Raw genomic sequence first — 5,000 nt, forward strand, 5'->3', positions numbered from 1 at the left:
CTTTTTCTCGAACAATTGCGCTACACAGTAGAATTGTAATGTACTTTTAGGCTTCCCGATTTGTTAACATGTATTTCAGTTATTCTTTTACGCTCATTCATATAAACTGAATATCAGGTTTTCTGCGGTTTCTTCTCTTTTCAATAGATCAGGACACTTCACAAGAGACATAAACCCATACCTCTGTAATTATGGCCCACTAAAAACACCTTGCGTCGCAAAAGCATGCCGGACTAGACGAAGTGCTGCATTAAACCTGTCCTGCCGGCTATATATCCGTTGTATTCCCCGTGGTCCGATGCCGTGATTCGAAATTAAGCAGTGCATGTTGTGCAATTTAACTGCACACAACACTAAAAGTACTTATTTCATTGTGGATATTATCTCGGATAGACCCAAATTAACAAAATGGCGTTTAAAACGACCAGGACACACCAAGGGACAATAAAATAAAAGTAACAAGGCTTTATTTCGTATTATTTTCAGTTTTCTCTTTTGGGATAATATGGCTTATGAGAGCCTCTACAATTCCACTCAATTTTGTTCACATGAAGATAAGTACATTTTTTTTCATTTACTCTAGATATATACCACTACGAACTACAGCTTCAAACCAGCTGTAAACTGATAAGCTTGTTTCACATATTGGGCTGCCTATGGCGTCCTGCCGCTGCGCTATTTCTCAGAAAACCACGCAATAAAATCCGTTCCGGTCTGGTGAAAAATGAAAGCATTTGATATTTCTGTCACGCAAGCTGAGCATGGTGATGAGAGTATGCGTAAACGGGCGCTGTTGCATACATGCTTGACTGCCGATCAACAACTGTTTGATAGAAGTGTCTACAGCGGCCAAGGAGAAGAAATATCGTGAACTTCTGGACGTCTTCCCAGGGGCGTAGCCAGGATTTCTAGGAGGGGGGGTTCCAAATTGGTTCCAACGAAAACGGTTGGTCTAAAATCCTTACATTACGTACGTACAAGACTTTGGCCTTTACGCTACGCAAACAGAAGACGCCTTGGTTGCCGTTGAGCGAACGTGTTTATCACTCCCTCGATATTTATGTCTCGGTGGTAATAAATGTTCATCAATGCCAGCCCAGACTCTCGCTCGCTTGACATGGTCGACCTCAAGTATGTTTTTAACCATCTTAATGTACTGAATGAGCGCTTACATTCAGCTGACGTTATCGGCAACGTGCACAAAATGCGGATCAAGGTGTGGATGTTAGGAAAGAACTCTCGATCGCATGCTGCGAGTGTCTGAACTGCACTGGTGGAGAGGTCGGCATCCTCAGTGCTGCACCACTTTCTCTTCCATCGCAGGAGCTCAACATCAACCGCATGAGGAGAAGGAAGGTCGTTCTCATAAACCTCCAGTGCTGCTTCAATGTCAGGATTTCTGTCTCCGACGGCTACCAGCTCAGGAAGAACATTAAAGAGGCTGCACAAGACAGCATCATTGGTAGGAAAACCACCAGCTCGAACAACACCAATGGATCGTCTACTAATTTCGCGGGCATTTCTGCTGTGCACACACGTGCATCTTGTTACACAGGAATCCCAGCTCTGCTCATGTCTCCGAAAATGCAAGTGAAACGCAATTATACAATGAACTGTGTAAAACTCGCGTTTTGATTGGTCTAGAGGAGTGTGTGATTAGAGTTTTTACAATAACTGTCCAAATTCCCGCGCACTGATTGGCTCGTAGCTATTGTCTATAAGAGTACAGACAATAAAAATGACGCCAGATGTAACGCGCGCTTTCTCAACGAAAAATATAGCCAATTCCGCTCTTACTTTTTCCATGTTATTGTAAAAAACAAATCAACGGCAGTTTTCTATGGTCTATACTCTTATAGACCATAAAATGACGCCATAAAATGTCCAAAACTTGGCAGTGAAACCACTCGCCTGCGGCTCGTGGTTCCACTTGAGTTTTGAACATTTTTTAACGTCATTTTATGGTCTATAAGAGTATAGACTATAGAAAACTGCCGTCGATTTGTTAATTGAATTACACTCTAATTTGGAAGATCACAATCACATGTGTGTAGTACGTAGTCCAAAACTGAGTTTGCTGGAAAGTTTTTGACTCAGCTCAGGCAACGCGATGCTCGCTCACGAAATATGTTGAAATGTCTTGGTTATTGTATAAAACAAACAGATTCCATTTTGCCGTGGGTCTGTACTCTGATAACGCACAGAGGACGTCAAAACGTGGTGAGAACATCAGTGACGCTACGAGCCGCGTACTTCTTTGTTCTCACCACGTTTTGACGTCATCTGTGCGTTATCAGAGTACAGATGCACGGCAAAATGGAATCTATTTGTTAAATAGATACCACAATGACGTTCACTGTACTTATTGTAAGGATAGAACAAAACAAAGAATTCCAGGAATCGAGAGTCCATTACACTTGCTGGGATAAAATCACTATTAAAAATAGGAGAAGGGGGGTTCTTTGACGCGAGAGGGGGGTTCCGGAACCCCTGGAACCCTCCCCTGGCTACGCCCCTGTTCCCATAACCAACATGTCTGTACAAGAAAACTGGCAAACAAAGAGATCCACCATCAGAGAAAGAACCAAGTTTATGCTCAGCAACCATCTTTTCAGCGATGTGAAGTTTGTGGTTCGTAAGAGCGATGGTGAAAGTGAAAGTAAACAAGTGATTCCAGCTCACAAATTTGTGTTGTCGATTGGCAGTCCTGTGTTTGAAGCCATGTTTTACGGTGAGCTAGCGGAGACTAGAGACTCTATTGAACTGCCTGACTGTGAGTACGCGAGTCTGTTGGAGTTGTTTCGTTACATGTACAGCGATGGAGCGAGTTTGAGCGGAAGTAATGTGCTGGGATTGTTATACTTGGCGAAGAAATACATGGTGCCATCACTAGCCGAGAAATGCACGGAATATTTGCAAAATAATTTAGATCCGTCAAATGTTTTTAACATTCTGCCAACGGCTGAAAAGTATGAGGTGAAAGAGCTGGTGGATCGATGCTGGAAAGTGATCGATAGGCAAACAGAAGCGGCAGTGAAATCGGATGGATTTGTGACAATTGAGAGATCCTTACTTGAGGCAGTAGTCTTGAGAGATACATTAAGCGCGAAAGAGGTCGATTTGTTTAAAGCTCTTGATTCATGGGCAGCAAAACAATGTCAAAAGAAAGGCATATCAGCAGAAGGTGAATCGAAAAGAGAGGTTCTTGGTGAGCGGATTATTAAATCAATACGCTTTCCAGTAATGAAACAAGCAGAATTTTCAGCTGTTGTCATTGACACCAAAATTCTAACTCCATATGAAATATCCACCTTCTTCAAGTTTTTTAGTTCGACTTTGACCTCTCCTGTGAGATTTCCAGAGACTAGACGGTCTGTCAGGTATGGTACTGTTCAACGATGTGGCAGATTTCAATTAATGGCACCGAGTGCTTGGAATTACCTCGGGAGCAAAGACCGTCTTGATTTCTCTGTGGACAAAAATTTAATTTTACGCGGACTTTGTTTATGTGGGAGTGAGAACAATGACTACAAAGTTACCTTGGAGATAAAGAATGTCAGTAATAATTTGTGTCTTGTCTCAAAGTCAGGAACATTTTCTTCAAAGCCTCTCCAATATACAAAAGTAAAAAATATCACGGATTTGAGGTTTTGTTTGACCGTCCCGTTTACTTGCAAAAGAACGTTAAGTACCAGATACAAGCGTTAAGATCGGGTCCAACATCCGGAGAGGGAGAATGGGGCTCCAGTACTGTTCAGTGCGATGGTGTGACATTTACATTTTCAGACTGCACTTCAGGAGGGACTAACGGGACATCTGCTTCAAGAGGACAATTTCCTGAATTTCTGTTCTCGGTGTAGGTCTTTTCTTTGTCATGTCAGCGGACATGATCATCGAAGTAAAGATAGTAATACAACACAGGCAATACCACAGGTAGCCTAAGCTCTACGATTTGTGTTCATCAACAAACGTAAACAACGTAAACACCAGCATCAAATCATTTGAGCGGTAAGATGACCATTGCGTAATAGCTTACGTATAAGGGTTTGTATAGGGAAAAATAGGGACGATTTTTAATAACAAATATTTCACCTGAACTTCGCCGGATCCTTTGCAGTTATTTTTATGCTCTATATATGTGGTTTTTGGATAGAGAGAGAAAGAGAGGAAGAAGCCGTTTAGAACTGAAACTCCACATATCGCTTCAAATGGACCCAAAAACCACCAAGGACGTGATCAGAGAAGTAAAGATAGCAACATAACACAAGCAATACGCAATAACAGGAGCCTGTAAGGGATTTTGATAATACAGCATCAATTTATGCGTATAATTATTGAAGAAGCAATAGCCCTTTTCACGGTTGATTTTTCTCATTTGCATTACAATGTTATCAAACGGGGATACGAGGCAATTTCGGGCTAAAACTATAAAATAGCCCGAAATTGCCTCACATACATGCTAGATTTCATTGTAATTCAAATGAGCAGAGCTAACCGTGAAAAGGGCTATTGACATACAATAAAAGAACATTTAGCAGTTGATAGTAGAGAACGGCTGTATTTTCAGGAGTGTATTAGTTTCTAGTATCGAAACTGTTACTCAAGTGCTGTTTTGTTGGCTAGTGCATATAATTCACAAAATAATGGACAGGAACAATACTTATATATAGTGTATGACACGGATAAATTAGTCTAAATGATTGCAATATACTTCACTCTAAAGCTAATTAGCCGCACTGTGAAGAGAATCATTGTAAATCAAATTCTCTCGCAATTCATTTGAGGTGAATTTTATTAATCAGTGCATGTACTTTCCTTTGTTCACAGTGGAACGAACCATCAGTTCAATTCATCAAGTCAGTTTAATCTAGTCTAAGTGAAGAGAATACAGTTGTAAATAAAATTCACGCGATTCAGTTGTGTATAATTTATGTGCCGTTCCTCTGATCACAAGCGGAACGAATTTATCAATTCAGCGCTGAATTGAAGTTCAGCCACGA

At 41.1% G+C, this 5,000-nt stretch overlaps 2 pseudogenes; both read left to right on the forward strand.

Moving 5' to 3' along the window:
• LOC146479661 (uncharacterized) overlaps nt 1-5,000 on the forward strand; it is a 153,003-nt pseudogene that overhangs the window by 124,973 nt on the left and 23,030 nt on the right.
• LOC146479679 (BTB/POZ domain-containing protein 6 pseudogene) lies at nt 2,525-4,209 on the forward strand (annotated as a pseudogene).

Source organism: Pavona decussata, unplaced genomic scaffold (assembly GCF_977016875.1).
Source record: "Pavona decussata unplaced genomic scaffold, jaPavDecu1.1 SCAFFOLD_58, whole genome shotgun sequence".
In the NCBI taxonomy this organism is placed as follows: Eukaryota; Metazoa; Cnidaria; class Anthozoa; order Scleractinia; family Agariciidae; genus Pavona; species Pavona decussata.